Source organism: Pteropus vampyrus, unplaced genomic scaffold, assembly GCF_000151845.1.
Source record: "Pteropus vampyrus isolate Shadow unplaced genomic scaffold, Pvam_2.0 Scaffold22, whole genome shotgun sequence".
Taxonomy (NCBI): domain Eukaryota; kingdom Metazoa; phylum Chordata; class Mammalia; order Chiroptera; family Pteropodidae; genus Pteropus; species Pteropus vampyrus.
Genome location: NW_011888803.1, coordinates 3,863,367 through 3,883,383, shown reverse-complemented (window position 1 = coordinate 3,883,383; position 20,017 = coordinate 3,863,367).

Sequence of the window (20,017 nt, the reverse complement as noted above, 5' to 3'; positions counted from 1 at the left end):
AGACATCAATATTGCTGAAGTAAGAAGCCCTAGGCTAGAGAATCGGGCAAATTGGGAGAGTGGTGGAGTAAATAAATAGGAATTTGGGTTGGGATACACTTCAAAGAGTTTGATAGGTAATTTTAAAGATACTATATTGTGATGGCTATCCAAATTCTGTTTCATTAACTCCCTGAGGTCTCAGAACATTTATCATTTGATAACTGATATGTTAACAATCTACTATCAACTTTATTTAGTGTCTTCACTCTAGTTAGGAAAACTTCACATTTTCTTCCGAAATCAGCTTTCCATAGTCATTGGAATCACTCTTATTATCATTTTAAGGTAAAATGATAATGTCCCCCTCAGGTCTTAGAATATATTTTAAAACCACTTTCTCCATTAGACATTGCCCCCCCTCACAGTCCTTTTAGTATGCGTTGGTAGTGGGTCCCTTTTTTTTTTTCACTCCTCTCTCTCCAGCAGATACTTGCTACATGCTGTGGTATTCCACTTTCTTGATTTCTGTTAGTCTTGGAAAAAGCATAAGAAGTTGAGTCTTTTTCATACACATTTGTTTGTCTTTCCAGGTAATTGAAGGCACAAAGAAAAAGATAGAGAGGGAGGAAGAGATGTGAAAGGATCACAGTAAACAATTACTTTGAAGGCTTTAGCTTTTTGGTAAAAATGTTTCTCTAACAACACATTGTTGTATGAGTAAAGGAATTCAGGAACATTTAGATAACATGAACAACAAAACAGCATCCTTTGCTGCTTTTCCAGAAGAAAATCAAAGTATCGCTGAAGGTCTTCTACTTCCTGCTGATTTTGTTTTTCTAAAATGTGTATTGATTTCCTCCACCTCAGAGATTTATAAATGTTATTAAAAATGAATGGCAGGTCTGGTTTAAATTAAATGTCAGGTGGTTGATAGCTTTCATAATATTTTTTTTTTCAATTTTAATGACATTCTTACTTGATTTTGTATTAGAGGCATGTAAAACATAGAGTACCAAAATCCACAATAATATGTGCTAAATGAATGCATGAATTAGCAAGCTCTTCATTTTAAAAATAAAAAGAAACAGTAGTATATCTGTATTTGTTATGGCTTATTCCAAAGCCACACAGGCTAAAAAATCGCCAAGTTTCTACTCATTAGATAAGACAGAAACTCCACTTTTGACTTCTTTGCTCCTATTCTTGTCTTTTAAGCACGGTAATTATGTGAGCAATATCAAATTCCTTGCTGATTTGAAAAGCACTGCCAGATATCAGAATGTAAAAAGTAGGGCAAGGGGTTGCATTTTATTATAGTCTATTATAATCTCTTCGGGGTGAATGTCAACCTTTCAAAATGCCACATTGTATAAGACTCTGAAAATTTTCTTTTATTTGCTCAAAATGGCTTGCCATATGTTTTAAAGGTCTAGAAGAGTAAAATATGGTTTCTATATATATAAAGGTAGTTTCTGTTCCAGTCTTTTCTTTTGCTCACGTGAGTGTTCACTGGCCGTAACTATTTGGACATTATACATTTCCAAATGTTTTATCCTCAAACACTTGATTACTATAAATACAACTCCTGCACCGAATTACCCCCACCTGAAAAGCATTCAATTGACCAGAAGAAAGAAATGAGGATGTTCTGAATCCACTACTCCAGGAACTTGACTAGTTTATCACAGGTAGACAATTTGTGTTATTTTCTCTCTTTGTGGAGTTCACCCCATGCTGCTCTTTACAATCCAAAGTAGCACTTTTATTTTTATTTTTTTGATAGTGCTCCCTGATGGATGCTGAAACACTCTGCCGCCTCCACTTTACTGATGTGTGGATTTCCCCCGCCCTGTGAATTGCCTCTGTTGAATTTTCTTCTGTTTTGGGGCACCTGCTGACAAAACCTGCAGACAGCAACGTACATTCTTAGCAGACAGAGCACCCTGCTCCCAGCAGGGCAACCCAGGAGTCCACAGCTCACATACGTTGTTCATCAAGTGCTACATGGAGAAAAGCTGTCTGTGTGCCACAGACTGAGGGCGAAAAAATCTTTGACGATTCTCAGAGGACCCACCCACTCACTCCTGCTTATTTTTTTTCAAAGCAGGAAAGAGAGCATAAAGTCCACGATATTGTACATAGAGACCTTTTCAGATTCCTTGCTTTCTTTGGCCAAAATAAATTGTGTTGTAGCTTCAGACATTAAGAAATGAAAAGGTTTAATAGAGTGTAAATTTGAATTCAGTCTTAATTGCATCCTTACTCTATCATTTGACAAATATTTATTCATTTGACAAATATTTTTGAATTCCCTACCTTTTATCAGGTTCTGTTCTATCCACCCAATCTGTCTTTAAATTTTTTCCTGTCTTCCATTTTTAAACACATTGATTTTTTCCCCCTGTTACTATAAACATCTCCAGAAAAGCAAACACAATTGATCACATGATATTTTTTGTAGTGTGGTACCTCCTATCAGTTAATATTGAGCTCTCAGACTTTTTCAGGGGGAGTTTGCACATTAAAAATTCTATATAAGATTGTGCTGCTAAGTAGATTCACAGTAAATATCCATAATACACTGCATCTTATTTTAGTGTCACCTTAACTCAAAAGTCTACATAAATAGTGCACAAATTATCTAATGGACCTTAAAGGAACAGAAATAACTCATTGTATTGTGTCCGAAGATTGTTTATATAGATTTATTTAAAGATAATTGTGCTTTAAAGCAAAAAACAATACACTTATGTTGGCAAACATTATGAGTGCAATTTATTATTCTATTTGCTTTTAAAAGCTTAGTTCAAGTGATAGGATAATTTTTCATTACAATTTTTTATATGGCCTATGCTTATCAAAATGGCTGTTTATATAACACCTAAAATTGCCAATTAATTCATTAGGGAAAAGAAAAACAGATAAAACAAGTCTTTGCTGTGACATTTCTTTAAAAAGAGCTAAATAGTTTTGATTTCAAAAGGGAATTTGAAAAAAATTACTAATAGTATATAGCAAAGGAACCAAATTACAACACAATAAGTCGATATAGAATAGAATTTTAATATTGCAGAAAGACTCAGACTTTGACTTTGAAATCACATAGAGGTGTTGGAGTACAAATTCTAGTCCTGGAAATTATTAAATCCATTGCTTTAAACTATCAGAGTATGTCTCCTTATTTTTCATGTACATTTATGTGTCCCCTGCTAGGTTGTGTGAGGTTTAAATGAGATATCATAAGTGAGGTGAACAAATCACAGGTCCAGCCATACTATAGGAGCTAGAAAATATTATTTTCATGACCTTTTGTAAGGAATAACAGTGTCGTTATTACTCTCTCCTTATTTGTATTTTTTATTTGTTTAATTGCTCCTATTTCCCAATCAACTATGAGTTTTGTGGTAATAGTGTCAATGTCTACCATAAAGTGCAGTAGAAAATTATCTTTCTCAGGAGGGAGAGTAAGTATTATAATTCTTATTTTCATAATTGAAGAAAAACAAAAGCTAAGAGAAAGTTACTTCTTCTAGACTATATAGCCAGAATTGAAACTCAAAACACCTATCTTCATCATTTTCTGAATTCAGTTTTTTGGATTGAAATGAACTGAATCATTCATACCTTTAATCACTTTCCAAACTTTGCTACTTTTAAATATTGAGATCATTCATTCAAGGATGATTAAACATATATCTAATTGCTTAATTTACTTATATTATCTTTATGATAGAGAATTATAACTCAGTCAATTTAGTTTTTATGATTGACACTGATGATAAAATAAGATCTCAAACAAAACAAGTTAGTTCTTTTTCATTTGTTAGGAAGAGTAACAGTGTTTGTGTTAATAGTACATATCTTTTAACAGTGGAGCAAACCAGAAAGTTAGCATCTTTATGGATTCAATCAGAGATGGCAAAAAGGTTTCATCTGTATTAACTTCAATTGTTATCTGTTTTGTTACCAGCTGGAAAGCAATCTTGCCAGATGCTCTGCTAGGTACTGAGAGACAAGTACTAATAAAATGGTCCTATTATTCTATTTAGTAAACACAGGAATTATTCTATTTAGTAAACACAAATTACATTGTTCACTCCCTAGATCATAGAAAGACCATGACATGGCATCTATGATAACTAAAATATACCCAGGGTAAACTGAATGCAACAAAAAAGAATATTTACTTAAAGTAAATTTGTGAATTTAATACAATTCGATTTTAATACGTTATATTCTTTAGCTATGCTGATTGCAAAAAATGAGAAAACACCTCTTTAAACTTACTCTGAGAAATTGGTCGGTAAGTCATTTACATTCAAAGGGATCTTTAAGTACCTATACAAAAGCACTGAAGAATATTTCGAAAGGTAGCAATATACAGCTAACGTATTCGATCTACATGTTTCTTTTTTCAAAGGTTAATTAATAGATTGAACAATAAAAAGCTAATGCTAAAGCAGTATAAAATTACCTAACACTAAGACACAATCTTGGATCTGGGCCTTCTCTGATTAACTATCTTGAGCATTAATCTGGAATTGCCTTAAGGAGATATTATTATTATGCATTGCAATGGCAGAGTCAGGTAGTCCGAATCACAATGATATTGGAATGAAAGATAGGATTGTGACTGCATTAATTTTTATTGTGTTGTATATATAGTTTGTATCCTTCACATTGAGAAAGATAATGTTACATAAGAAGAATTCAGAGATTGTGAATGTATGTGACATAAACAATAATTGAAGAAATTAGAAATTATCTGGCTCTGAGTGAAAAAAACAAAACAAAACAAAGCAGAACACCTCTGGTTAGAGATGACAGTTGAGTTCAAACATTTAAAAGGCTATTATGGAGAATGAGTAAATGTTCTGAATACTTCCAGAAGACAATGGGTAAACCTTCTAAAGAAGGCAGATCTGGGGTTATCGTAAGGCTCTTTTTTTTTTTTTTTTTAACAATAGAAGTATTTTAAATATATATATTTGACTTGAGACTATTTTTTTTTTTTCATTTTTTTAACCTTTCCCTGCTGTCTCTAGAGAGTTGAAATTGCTCTTCCAATTATAAATTCCTCTTCGGCTGCATCTATTCTACTTATCTCTTATTATTAATAAATAGCATCAATGAATATTCGTTCCAGTTATTCTATTTTTCATGTCTACTATTTTTGTTCATTTTAATTTCATAATATTTTTTTCCTGATTTATATTGCTATTGCCATCCCTCATCTTCTTAAACATATTTATCATGGTTATTTAAAAACCCTGGTCCATCAGCTCTAATAATTCATTTTCAGATGGTAGATGTTATTCAACTGTGGTCTTTTTATAGTAGTTGCTCTCCTCAGATGTCTAGTTATTTGGCCTGTAAATTCATGTTCCCCTGGCTTTTCAGCTACTCTGATAAATATTCCTCCAACTAGGTTTCTACTCTCAGAGAAAAGCAGTATGGAAAGGAAATAGTCACCCAGCAGCCCTGAGGGTGTATGGTGAGGGGAGGAGAATGTGAATCAAGTCTCAACTTTTAATTAATATATCCAGTCAATGATATGGGGCTTTTATATATATTTTTATATACAGAGGTAGATTCATGATGAAGCTAATGAAGCTTATGCTTCACTCTTCTTAATTTAACCAGTCTATTCAAAGGACTTGAAGTTAATTTTGTAGTTCTAATTTTATATTCATTTAATTCATAAGGTTCTTCAAATATTAATGTTTCAGGTTTAATCAAAACTTGAAGCTTTCCCTACTTGGATGGCAGTAAGATCTTCATATCCTGTAGCATCCTAAAAAGTAAGAAAGTAAGTCCAAAAGTAAGAAAGATTTTAAAATTATGTTACTACTCTTTTTCATTGACTTGTTTTATTCTCAATTATATATTGATCAGATACTGTTATACATGGATTTATGAGAATTAGTATTATAAGTATATTTTGCCTCCCAGACATTGTAAAGAATGCACATTGACAAAGAATACTGAAGAGACCAAAAATAAAGAGCAAAATTTGACAGCTTTGTTTTCCCCTCAAATGATGCCTTCCTAAATATACACAAATAATTATGAGTATTACAATTAATTTAACTCTCTGGTTTAATCAAGAACTTTAGACAACTATAAAATCAGTGAAGACTAAAAGACTGTGTCTCTAAGGCTCGAGTATGCATTTGCATAGTTTGGAGTGGACATCAGAAGACACAATGATGTTCTGTATGTTTTCGTTAATTTTAGTGCATTAGATGACTTCCTTTTGCTATAATTTTAGAAGAAAAATATTGACAAATATTGAAAACACAAATGGTGTTCTTTTCTAGATATCAAGTCCTAATTTAACAAAAAAATACACAAATATACTTTAGAAATCAGGGGGCAAAGAGAGAGCTGTTAAATATGTTGAGAAAAAACTAATGACTAATTCATTAGATCCAGAAATGCTTTAGAGATGAATAAAGTGGCAAGTCGAGTTCATCTTGACATGACATATGGAATCAATACAAGAAAGTAGTAAAATGAAACTTTTAAGAAATTAAAAAAAAAATGGTATTGAGGAGTAGAGCAGTAAAAATCAAGAAATTGTTGTTTAAAGAATACTATTTGTAAATTACTTTATAGTGGGAACATTAAACATTAGATAATAAATGTATTAGAAGTTAATTCTCACCAGAGGAGATTTGATTTGTGAACACAAGTTTTAAAAACTTTCTTATTATAAACCACCAAATAATAGACCAATACTCCATATATAAATAATGTGGATATGTGCAGTCTCTAACCAATAGTGAATACGATGTATGCCAAATTTATTGATTTTAGGGCCATGGGATAAATAAATCAACATCAATAAAAAACATGATGGCTAGTTCATAATACAGAAAACTAGGTTTTACTTATGCATTATTTAAAAGTATACGGTTCTGGCAAGCAACGTTTTAAACAAGTAATGCAATATCTATAAAAACATTTCTAGTGAGATAAAAGTATGATATAATTGGTTCAGGAGTATAACTGAATAGGATAACAGTATTTAAAGAATTAATGCCCCTCTACTAAAAAAAAAAAAAGTTTTAAAAAGTTTTGAAAAAAAGTAAAAATCCATTAATGACAAAGAATGCTTTTTGGAACAGGTTTTTAATATCTATAAAAAAGGGAGTAAGAGATCATTTTAGGACAAAACTTCCCATTGAAACTGCCAAGATATGACATTAAAAGACTTTTTTTTAAAGGAATTCTTGTAAAATAAATCAGTGATAAATGTTTTTAAGACAGCTGATCCTAATTTTGAATGCATTTCGTAAGTACTTAGAAAATTAAATGCATTAATTATTGCCACAGAAGATTTTCCATGAAAAGAAACATTATTTCATCCTAAATAGAAAATTCCTTTTAAAATAAATAACATTTATGATGTAGCATTCATATTAAGTGCTTAGTTTCACCAATTTCAAAATGTTTTTAGAAGACTCTATTGCATTTGATTTTACAAATTTATTTTGGCAACCAGTGTAGACAATGGCCTAAAATTAAGGCTCAGTGTCATGTGCTACCTCTACATGTGGTAAAATTGGGAGGACTGTGAAGACCTGACTACAAATTCTTCTGTGCTCCCAAGATAAGGTCCTGTTACCCTGTTATCAAGGAGATTAGGCACAGTTCCTGAGTACCCCTGAGTAGTGGATTGCAGTTCCATGGCTTTCAATGTCCTCCTCCCTGAGCTCTGAGTATGTGACTGATAAACTGCTGTCAGTTTCATCTGTCCATTGCCAGTTGTCATGTGTCTGGCCATTTTCATAGCTCTAGGGTAGAAATTTTTTGTTACCAATGGAATGAAAATGAGGCTATGAAAACGAAGAGAAAAAAAGTTTTATTATTTTTATAATATGAATTTTATTTTAAGGTAGAAATCTCAACTAATAACATGTATATGGGAAATAAAATTTCAGCTTACTGTAATTTGTGATTTCTATATAGAAACTAATTCGATTCTAAGTCATATGGTACATTTTATAAATGGATGTACTGATGCACAGTTAATAGGTTAAGTCACTTACAGAGTAAATTATGGAGAAGGATGTAGATAACAGGTCGCCCCTCACTTCAATGTTTGTTTTCTTTCTATCATACTAAATTGCAGAGTATTATAGAAACCTGAATATAAGAATCTATACTTGATGATAATCTAATATTAAAAATGTATTTCACATGTTTCTCCAGTTTTTCATTAAAATCCTCCTTTTGAACCTCTCAACATTATTCATGGCAGTCAAAGTTTTATTTTAGTCAAGAATGTCTGCTACATAGAATTTTCTCTTAGACAAAAAGGTCAAATAGAATCTTGGGGTGACTATACTTTTCCTTCTATCATCTCTCCATTATGGCTCCACAGCAATATCATTAGTTTCTTTTCTACTATTCAACCAAAGTATAAATATAATGGTAACTGTCAAGTACACATGATTCCTAACCCTAACTTTGTTCCCATGCTTATTAAAATTTGAGCTTTTTTATTGTTTCAAAGTCCAGTTATTTGCATGGTAGAGAAACTAGAAAGGTAGCCTCTACTCATGAGACACAGAAAAACACACAGTGGAAAGCTTGTTATACGAGTTATCTCATTTCTAAACAAAAGGTTTGAGATATTGTGAGTTTCCTTTCAAATAGAGCATTTATCTGTTTTGCTTTCCTTGATATTGATGTTTATATACTGCCATGAAAGTTAGGGTAGAAAAAAAGAACTATAAGATAAAACACAAGCAAAATGTAATTTTTTTACCTATCTTGAAAAATCTGTCATGATTGGAAAATATTATGAATTATTTTGAATGTATGTCTTTCTGAAATAATATATACATATATATTTAATTTATTTTAATTACTTTTAAGTGTACAGTACATTGGTTAGACATCTATATAGTTCATAAAATGATCCCCACCAATTGCTTCTTTCCTCCCCTGGCCCTCCACCTAGACATCATATTAATGCTAACTGTATTACCTCGCAGTGCTCCCCATCTCTGTGATCAACCATCAACTACTAATTTGTACTTCTTTAACCCTTCACCGCATTCTCCCAGCCCCCGAAACCCCTCCCTTCTGTCCATCACCAAATTGTCCACTATATATGTGAGTCTGTTTTTGATTAGTTTGTTCTTTTTGTTCCTTAGATTCCGCACATCAGTGAAATCATATGGTATTTATCTTTCGCTGCCTGACTTATTTCACTCAGTGTAATAACCTCTAGGTCCATCCATGTCATTGCAAATGGTAAGATTTCATTTTTTTTAATTGCTGAGTAATATTCCATTGTATATATGAACTATAATTTCTTTATCCAGTCGTCTGTTGATGAACATTTAAGTTGGTTCTATATCTTGGCTATTGTAAATTGTGCTGTCATGAATATTGGGGTGCATAGATCTTTACGAATTAAGGTTTTGGTTTTCTTTAGATAAATACCCAGAAGTGCAATTGCTGGGTCAAAAAGTATATCCATTTTTAATTTTTTGAGAAACCTCCAAATTGTTTTTTGTAGCGGCTGTACCAATTTGCAATCCCACCAAGAGTGTATGAGGGTTCCCTTTTCTCTGCATCCTCACCAGCACTTGTTGTTTTTTGATTTGTTGATGATAGCCATTCTGATAGGTGTGAGGTAATATCTCATTGTGGTTTTAATTTGCATTTCTCTGATGATTAGCAATCTTGAACATCTTTTCATATGTCTATTAGCCATCTGTGTTTCTTCTTTGGAGAAGTATCTGTTCAGGTCTTCTGCCCATTTTTTAATTGGATTGTTTGTTTTTTTGTTGAAATATATTTTTTAATGGATGCCAATAGGTGATTTAGCTATGACATTAGAAAACAATTTAATGAGTACTTGTTCTATATAATAATTTTTTAATTGTCATTGCTAATCTAAAGTTAACATATTGATTGAAGTATGGTATTCAATATTAAATTATTTATACCTAATAATATTAGATATCAAGGCAAAATTAGGGATTCAGTTCTTATTATGCATCTAGTTCCTATTATGGAGTTTATCATATAGTTAAGTTGTAAAAAAGTTATATTGGTGTCATATTTAAGGTTGTGTTTGAAAATTCATTGTATCTACTTGAAGTATTTCTAGCCTAAAATTATTAAAGCTATTTTTAAGATAGTAGATCTTTGTTTAACTCCCCATTTGCCAGTGTGTTAGATTGGACCCAGCACAGTTATCTGAGGCAAGTTTTTACTGGTTCATATAGATGTAGTATACCAGCTTGAGCAAAACATTGGATGGCTTTCCATTCAGACATTGCCCCTTTTCAGGTCTAACAAGTCCTTGTGTGGGCCATGTGGTGACTTAACCTTAGTTACTGGCCTAGGGCTCAGTAGAGAGGAAGGGGCAAATTCTTAGGATAGGTACATCTTGTGAATGTCTTAGCAACTGTACTGGTACCTTGTGTCTAGGGCTATCCATGTTACCCTCACCACCAGTGATGAGGATAACAGGCTTTCTGTTACCAGCTAGATGACAGAAAATCTAGTTCCCAAATCTCATTCCATCATTTCCTTTCTCAGACCACGACTGACACCCACTTTTATAGGTTAGGTCCCTGGAAGCAGCTGGATACCTGGGATCGACACTTATAAAAGGGGAGACAAATAAATAGGATTGGAGAAAAGTCTTAGTGCAGTTTTAACAGAGGCTTTAGCAAGCCTGACTGGGGAATCTGAAGCTAGCATAATTGCTCACTGTTGTCCTAAGTTGAGATACAGGATCTAGAACTTTTTGCCCCTGTATTGGCCAGTCAGTGTTTTCTGAATGTAAGCATGGTTGAAGCAATTCTCTTCAGTTGACATATTCCCTGTTTCCCTAAAGGAAACTAACAGCTGAGGGCTTTCCCATGGTGGCATTTTCTGCAGCTGAGGGGACCAATGTCCTTTATTCCTGAGGGGAATCTGGGCAGTGCCTCACAGCATCCTTCACATGGATTATTAAATATTTGTCCATGTAATGTGTTCCACTGAAATCTAGAGGAAATATACTATCTTTCATCATGTTTATAAACCTTTTTACATTTATTGGCCATTCAGATTTCTTTTTCTGTGAATTGCAGTTTAGATTTTTTTGTACACTTGAAACTGGATTTTTTTTAAATATAGAATTGTAGGAACATACACTATCTATACATAGCCTTTGCTGTTTTTATGCATTACATATAAATTCTAAATCTGTGTCTTGTCTTTCACTTTGACTATGAATTATTTTGGAGTATAGTTGCTTTTCATTTTAATATATTCAATTTCACAATATTTCCTCTTTGGTTTGTTTGTGTGTATTGACCAAGAACATTTTATCTGCTTTTAAGGAACACAGATATTCTGATATTTTCCTTGAAAATGTTGTGAAGCTTTTCTTGTTCATTTTAATTTTTTATTACTCCTGAAATAAATATGAGACTTTTATTTTATTCTACATGGCTAGCAATTGTTATAGTATCAGTCATTTACTAGTTCATAACTTCCTATACACACCTGCAATGTCATCTGTATAAAAAATAAATATTCATATATTATGAATAGTTTCTTGTGTCTCTATTTGTTCCATTAGCCCATTTTATCATCCCTGGGGCCATCTCATTCTGATTTATTTATGATAGTATAAATCTCGAAAACTGGGAGGGAATATTTTTCTCTGAAAAGTTTTAATTATTTTGGCCCTTTGCATTTTCTTCAATCTTTCAGAATCAGCTGTAGCAATATTATTTGTAATTTTATTAAATTTATAGATTAATTTAGAGATAATTGATAACTTTAAATCATTGAACATTCTTTTTCACAAACATTTTTCTTGATATTTAATTTAGTCTTTATAAATAATTTTTCATATGTTTTAAAATTGTTTCCATAAAAGTATTACTCAGATTTGTTTAATAAAATAATCTTGGCTATTTAATATTTGCTGCTATTGTAGTTCTTATCTTTTAAAATTTACATGAAAATACTATTTGCTATTGTTATTAATATAGTTAGTAACATAATTAATATTGTAATATATAATTACTTCTAATGTAAAAAATAAAATCAATTCATGTATATTGTTTTTATCAAGAAACCTCGATAACTCATTATCCATTCTTACAATTTAGCTGCTGAGTAATTTAAGTTTTATTGTAGAAAATCACATTAGTTTGAATAATCTCATATCTATATATGGTTGTACTCTGTTGGTTTAAACAAATATAGCATTATTTAGTGATTTTATATTCATATATATTTATATTTATATAAAATCACAGCATAATGCTATCCTGCTATGCCTATCTATGTACCTATCATAGATATATATGTATATATATGTATCTATACATATATATACATATATATGTATAGATACATGTATATCTAAATACATATGTGTATATATACATATATATGTATCTATACATATATATGTATATATATATATATATACACATATATATATAACCTCACTATAGTAATAGAAGGTCTTTATTTTTCTGATATTAAAGAGAAGCTTCCAATATTCCAATATTAAGTACAACATAGTTGTAGATTTGGGTAGATACTCTTTATTATTTGGTAGGTGTCATATAAAGAGATTTTCTTTTATTACTGAAAATAACAAGGTTTTATTATGAATATTAATAAGTTTTACTGGATAATTTTTCTGTGCCTATTGAAATTGCAATAGGTGTTTTCTGCTTTAATCTGATATTATAGTGAATTGCATTTATTGATTTCCTAATGATAAACCATTCTAACATTCCTAGGATAAACAGAGTTGTTCATGATTAGCTTTTTAAAAATATAGTAATGTATTAATTTTGCTGATACTCTTTTTAGAATTTTAGATTCTCATCATTGAAATTGGTCTATAATTAACCTTTAATACTAATATTCTTCTCAGATTCTAATATCAAGTTTATGTTCTAGTCTCATAAAAGAATTAAAAGGCATTCCAGTTTTTTGCAAAGATTATAAATATTTAGAGTTTAATAGAAACTCATAAAATTTTTTGGGCCTGATGGATTTTGCATGATGTAGAGTACAGATATATAACTATTGATTCTGCTGATTTAGTTTTGTTAATGGTTACAAGTTTATTCAAACTTCATTTTTCTTTCCTCAAGTCAATTTTAAGTAATTGCATATGTATATCTGTTGGGGTGAGGGTATATTGTTGCATCTAATTTTATAATATATTTACCTGAAGTTGTCTATAGTAGTCTTTCATCATTTAACAGTCTTCACCTATATCTGTTTATGACTTTTTCAATTTCTGAAATTTTTTATTTGATCTTTCTCTATTTTTTTCTTAATTGTCCTCCCAAAAATCCTTTCTATTTTGTTATTCTTTACAAATCACTGAATATAGGCATTGTCGATCCTCTCTATTTTGTGTTCATTATCATAATTTTCTGTTTTCTTTTTATTTTGTGTTATATATTATTTTGATATATTCTATATTTTTCTAACATTTTAAGTTCGATACTAGCCTTATTAATATCCAATCTTTCCTCTTTTCTATAAACATTTAATGTTAATAATTTATTTCTATATATAATCTCTGACAAAATTCTTCTGTGAATTTCAAATTTTATCAATACACAGTGACTGTTCTTAAACCTAAAAATCTTATTTTGCCTTAAAGAAAACAATGACAATGTTTTCTTGCTTGTTATTTGCCTGATATATCTTTTTTCTACCTTTCCATCATTTTGCTTGCCAAGTTCCTGCCTTCAGTTATGTTACATTTGTTAACTAACAGTATATTATTTGATTTTGTTTTTTTTAACCAATTCTGATACCACGTCATTGAAAAAATAAATTAATTTTATTTACATATGCACATCATTCCAAATTCGAATTCAATTTATTTGGATTTTGTATGTTATTTTGTATTTCCTTTTTACCCTCCATTTTCATTGATTCTTATTTCTTTTCTTTTTAATGTTCTTGTCTTCTTTTTAGATTGGCAGCTTTATTTTTCATTCTGCAGTTTTCTTGCTACTTGATTTTTAAATTATTTTTCAGTTGTTACCTATTGAATTCTTACATCCTATTTGATTTAGTTATATCTGTCTAAAGATAAGTCCTGTACTCTTTCCCCAAACATACAGGACTTGAGGACAATACTCAATATATCAGTGGTAAATAATTTTTTTCAAAATTTTTAATTCTCATGGACCAAATAGATCTGTAAAATAAAATGGCATATACTATTAACTAGGAAAGTTTAAGAATAAAATATACACTAAATACAAGCCTACCTTTTTGATTACTGGATTTAAGAGACATGAAATTACTTTTTCAAAATGCTTTTAAAGTTTCTAAACTCTTACTCTCAATTTCTATATATTTCTTGTCACAGATCAATAAAAGATGATTTGTGGACTGGCACTAATCATGGAATTTAGTTTGAATAGACTGGCTTAGAATACTTTAATAGTAATCATTACTGCCTTCTCCTGATATAGAATTATTGTCAGGCATTTTTGTCTACCTTGTCATTTTATAACCCTACATTATTATATACTTGGACTATTTCATATAGTTAACATTTGTTGAGACTTATTCAGATATTTCTCTGTTTCATTGCCTACTTTCTATTTTTAATCTCGGACTGTTTATGACACAGTTCTTCCTTCTGCAATAATACTTTAATATTTCCTTTAGCGAGGATAGGTTACTGGCAAATTTTTTCAGTTTGTTTGTCTCAAATGCCTTTATTTCTACAAAAATCTTTAGTGACAGTTTAATTTGTTATTTAAGTCTAAATGACAGATTTCGCCCCCACATCCCTTTCTCAGAACTTTGAGGATATTATTCCAGGGGCTCTTTACATTCATTATGGTGTTGTAAACTCTCTAAGTTATCTTTCTTCTCTCTGTGGCTATTTTTAAATTTTTCTCTTTGTATTTGATGTTCTTAAATATCATTATAATGTGTCTTGCTATAGATTTCCTTTTGTTTATTCTGCTTAGTAAAACATGTATTCTTGAACCTAAGTATTCTTATTTTTCAGTTCTGTAACATTCTCATCCATTATATTTGCCAATATTGTCTCTCTCATATCATCTATTATCTTTTCTGCAAATCCGATTAGATAAAATTTGCACATTTCGATTTTATCCTTAGTAAGATTTTGTTTCTTGGTATTTTGTCTTTTTCATTTCTGTGACACATAGTGGGCAATATTTTTCAACTATTTCTTCTAGTTTATCAATTCTCTTCACAATTCTGTTTTTTTTCTATTTATCCATTTATTATTTTGTTTCAATGATTATATAATTTTTATTTATAGATGATCTATGTGATTATTCAAATTCTGTAATATTTTATATTATCTTTAATTTTCCAGATATTTGCTCTCATATTTTATTTCTTTAAACATTTTAAAGATTGTTGTTTTATTCTACATCTATTAATTCAACTATCTAAAAAAACTTAGGGATTTAATTCTCTTTCTGTGGTTCTGTGAATAACATTTATGGTGTCATATTAATTAAACTGTTTTATAATTTTGGACTGTGAGTATAGGTTTGATGGTCTTTTTCTGTGAGAATCAATTAGCCATATTTTGGGCTCTATTTTAAAAAATAATGTTTTAAAATATTGGTGCCTTGGAACTGTCCTTAACTCATAATTATTTCATATTAATGTAGCTGTATGCTTTTGCAAGGTACATAGTATAAACCTGATACTCAAAACCCTGATGTGAGAGCAGCCTTATATTTATAAATTCTTGCAAACTTGTTTTCACCACAGCACAGGCCGAGCCAGATAAGTAGACTTCTCATGTTTATTTATTGGCTTTTTTTTTTTTCCCCCTTAGAGTCTTTCTCAGGACACATGGCTTTTTCCTGGTCTGGGATATGGAGTTAGGAGATGTCTGAATTCCACCAACTCTCCTCCCTACCTTACATTCTGATTGCATGGGCCAAAGTTCATGTCTCTGTTCCCCAGTAAAATGTGATTTCTGACATTAAAAGAGATATAACTTTTAGCTTACCATTTTAGTTTTTAATTTTCTCTTTTATTTGGGCCCTTACATTGTTTTGTTTTGTTTTGTTTTAATTTGGGATAGGATTGGGCTTAACTATACATTTATAATAATGTTTATTATATTTTGTCCAGTATTTCTGGCTGTCATAGTGAGATATTGTCAAGATATTTATCTTGCCATAGTGTCAGAAATGTAAGCATGCAATCCAATTCATGTTCTCTTTTCTTTATGTACTTTAGTCACACTGTACATCTTTCAGTAACTCCAAAATCTTCAGTTATTTTTAACTGTTTAACTCACACTATTTGGTCAGGATAACATACAGCTGTAAAAATAAACTCCCAAATTTCAATGGCTTTAAAAATAGATGCTTTTTGTTTACTCATCTAACAATCTGATCTAGATGTTTTTTGCAGTCCAGTAACTTTTCTTCATGCGATATTTCAGGTTTTCAAGCTCCTTTCATTGTAGGGCTCAATCAATGAGAAGAAATGATACACACACTTTCATTTAAACTTATCAAATGACAATTAGTCGTATAGCCAACTGTTGATGCAAGAGGAGAAGAAACAGTCCTTGCCTGGTCAAAACCACCTCAAGTGAAGATTGCACATTACAGCAGAGGAACATTTCATTGCTGATGTACAGTTACTAATTTCTGTCACAGATTCTTTTGTTCATGATCTTCCCTGTACCTGGACATTTTCCCTTGCTTTAACCTCTTACCTCATACCTTTTTGCACTTTTGCACCCAATCACAATCTAGGAAAGTCTTCCTAGATTAAGTCAAGGCCTGGTTTATAAGAATGACCTAGTAAACCTTTCATTCCTACTTAGAACTTATAAAATTGTAATTAATTTAATATCTGTGCAATTATTTCCTCAACTTCCAATTCCCCCACTAAAATATAAGCTCTGTAAAGAAAGAGCTTTCTCTCTCTCTCTCTTTCTCTCTCTCTCTCCCCACTTCTCTCACCATATTTTCAATTTTCTTGTGTCTGTCAAGTTGTGAACACTTAATAAATTGTGCTGAATTAATAAAAAATAAGTATAAAATAATCAACAAATTTATAGTGGAAACTATAATATTCAATATCATCAAACCATAAATACTTAGCTTGTTTAAGTAAGCTAATCAGCCTACAAGGTATTTGTGAATGTCCACTCAACAGAGCAGGTTCTGTGACAATCAAATACATACGCTTTGTCATTAATCATACCTACTTAGGGATAGGGGACAGTGAGGCATCCCCGAATTGGAACATTAAATCCCTTCTATAAAAAAATTACAGTTAGTAAAATATAAGTTATGGTTATGCCAAGATATACCAGCCTTGGTGTTTCCACAAATATTATTTTAGCCTTCCTCTTAGAGACTCTGAATATAAGCTCCATGAGGGCAGAGACTCTATTCCCTAAAGATTGTTTATTCAACAAATTACATAATAAATAGTTTGCTGAAAAAGCAACATACTGTCAAGGATATACTTTCACTTTATACCTTAGGAGAGAGGAGACTTAGCCAGTGTAAAGAATTAACAATAGTTGTAGCAATATCTGTTCCCTCTACTTTTTTTACAGTGCCATCTCTGAGGGCAACAGTGCTAAAGCCACACCCTAGAAATTCTTATGCTGAAAAATCTACTCAGCATTAGTAAGCCAGAAATAACTAATGCTTTAGATATTGCTAATGGCATTATCAATAGCACAAATATGATGTTAGATATTGTGACACTGGTGAGAGTCACACATCTCCAATAGCTAGTAAAAAATGAGAAGTTAACTTTGACAGGATTTAGTAAGTAGAGGACTGACATGGTGCTGATTGGGAAGCAAAGGTAAGTGTCTTTCTTGGTTTTCATTTCCCTTGCTATGCCCTCATTATGCCTTCCGAGAGGAGTGAACCCTTTACGAGAATTAGTTGTCAAAGGAAATCAGGCACTCTTCTTATTTATACATGAATTTTCTTGAAGACATTTCAGAGAAAGACTAACATCAATATCCTTATGATAAATCAATTTAAATTATTAACTTGACACAAGCTAAATTCAAGCTATACTCAGTCACTGGACATAGATGGTTTTTTATACCTCCTTATTCTGGGAACCACATTTCTTGCCTTATTTAAAGAATAAAACATTCAATTTAGAGATCCCACAAAAGAATATCATACAATTAAGTATATATGGTCATTGTGTAAAATGATCCAGTTGAGGATTTTTATATGCTCATTCATTCTCTCTAATTTTAAGAATTAAGATCTATGTTCTTTCTCGAAAAGAGAATAAAATTACATATTTTTAAAGCAAAATGAATGTTAAAGTATATTGTTTCATTAAAGATAGTGATATGCCAAACATGTGCCAGTATGATTTTCTTTAAATCTGTTTAAAAACCCTGATATCCAATATATTCTTGTCAGCTTTTAGTTTTTACTTTATTTTTTCTGTGATTCAAAACAAAACAGAATGAAAAATAAAACAAAACAAAGATATTGGTTTCTTGGCTTCTCTAAGGAGCGCCTTACTTTCACACTTCTAGACTCCTCCAGACAAGATAAAAAGAAGGCAGTAACTTAATTTGAACATTTGTGGTAGAAATTTAGTGGCATTTGTTAGTTGAAATATAAGTGCACATTCTATCTAGCATCTTTATTATACATATACCACTATTCATCAGTGCTTTTGCCTCCATCTTAAACTACTCATTGGTAAATGGCTGCTCCTTGCTGCTTTTATTATTATTATTATTATTATTTTTATTATGTGATTTGTTTCAAATGCTCTTTTTCTTTTTTCTTTTTTTCACTGCAAGCATTCATATTGGCCTTGAATTATATTAGAAGAGCACCTTTTAGTAATCAAGGTCAATAGGAGTCTCTAGTTCTAATAAGTCATACAAAGCCTATGCTGCATTGCCATTCCACAGAGCAGAGTAGAAATTATTTTATTGACCACCCTTAACTAAGGGGGTCTTGTAGCATTTGCAATTTTTGTCCTAGGGGGCTTGTAGAGGAGACCTATGCTGCTCTTTTAATCAATACCAAAATCAGCAATTAACCTATAATTGTAGCTGGTGTCCTAGAAATGAGGCAATGTAATCTTTTCTCATTATTTCTTATGGGAAAATTGCTTCTGACATATGTACTTTAAGGTTGCTCACACTTTTCAAGAAATATCCCTTTAGCCTACATCAATCAGTACACATATTACCTCTTCCATAGATGGTCACATTTTGGCTTACCTGACCTAAACTGATCTGTGGTATATTTCTCCTTTATGCTTTCAAGGGCAGCCAGTGCATATTTCTATCATAATACTTATCACAATGAGTTATAATCATCATTTTACTCCCTTGGCTGTAAATCTTTTGAGATTAGAGAACAATTATCTTGATAAATTCAGTTCCTAGTAAAGTGACTGGTTCTTTATTAATAATGACATTTCATGTCAATCTTAGCAGCTAAGATAGTTTTTCTGCACATAGTAATCTCTCAATAAATATTTCTTGAATAAGTTTCTTAATAATATCACCTAACTCACAACACTTCTTTTATGATAGGCACAGTTTTAACTTTACATATATTAATTGATATAACCCTCAAAATCACCCTAATATGTAGGGCTAGTGTTTTAATCAGTTTAGAGATAAGTAAGTGCTGCAGGAGAGAGTGAGTAAATTTCCAAAAGGCACACAGCCAGGAAGTAGTGGAGACTGGAGTCAAATCTAGTCAAATCAGTTTGGCTCCTAAGTCCATTCTCTTAACATTGTTGTTGGAAAAAGTCAGTCTTAGCAAGAAGAAATGATTTACTAATGAAGCATTTTCATATGTAAGAGAAGGAAATATTTGCACTTAGAAAAAAGACTAACGCGAAGTATAAAGATATGTTCTTCCAGGTTTTATGAGAAGTAAAGACAAATTTATTATTTGTATTCATGCATATTTTGTAGGTAACAAAATTATATACCATTTTTCTAGAGAAGTGTATGATAAAAAAGAGATCTCTTTATGTTTTA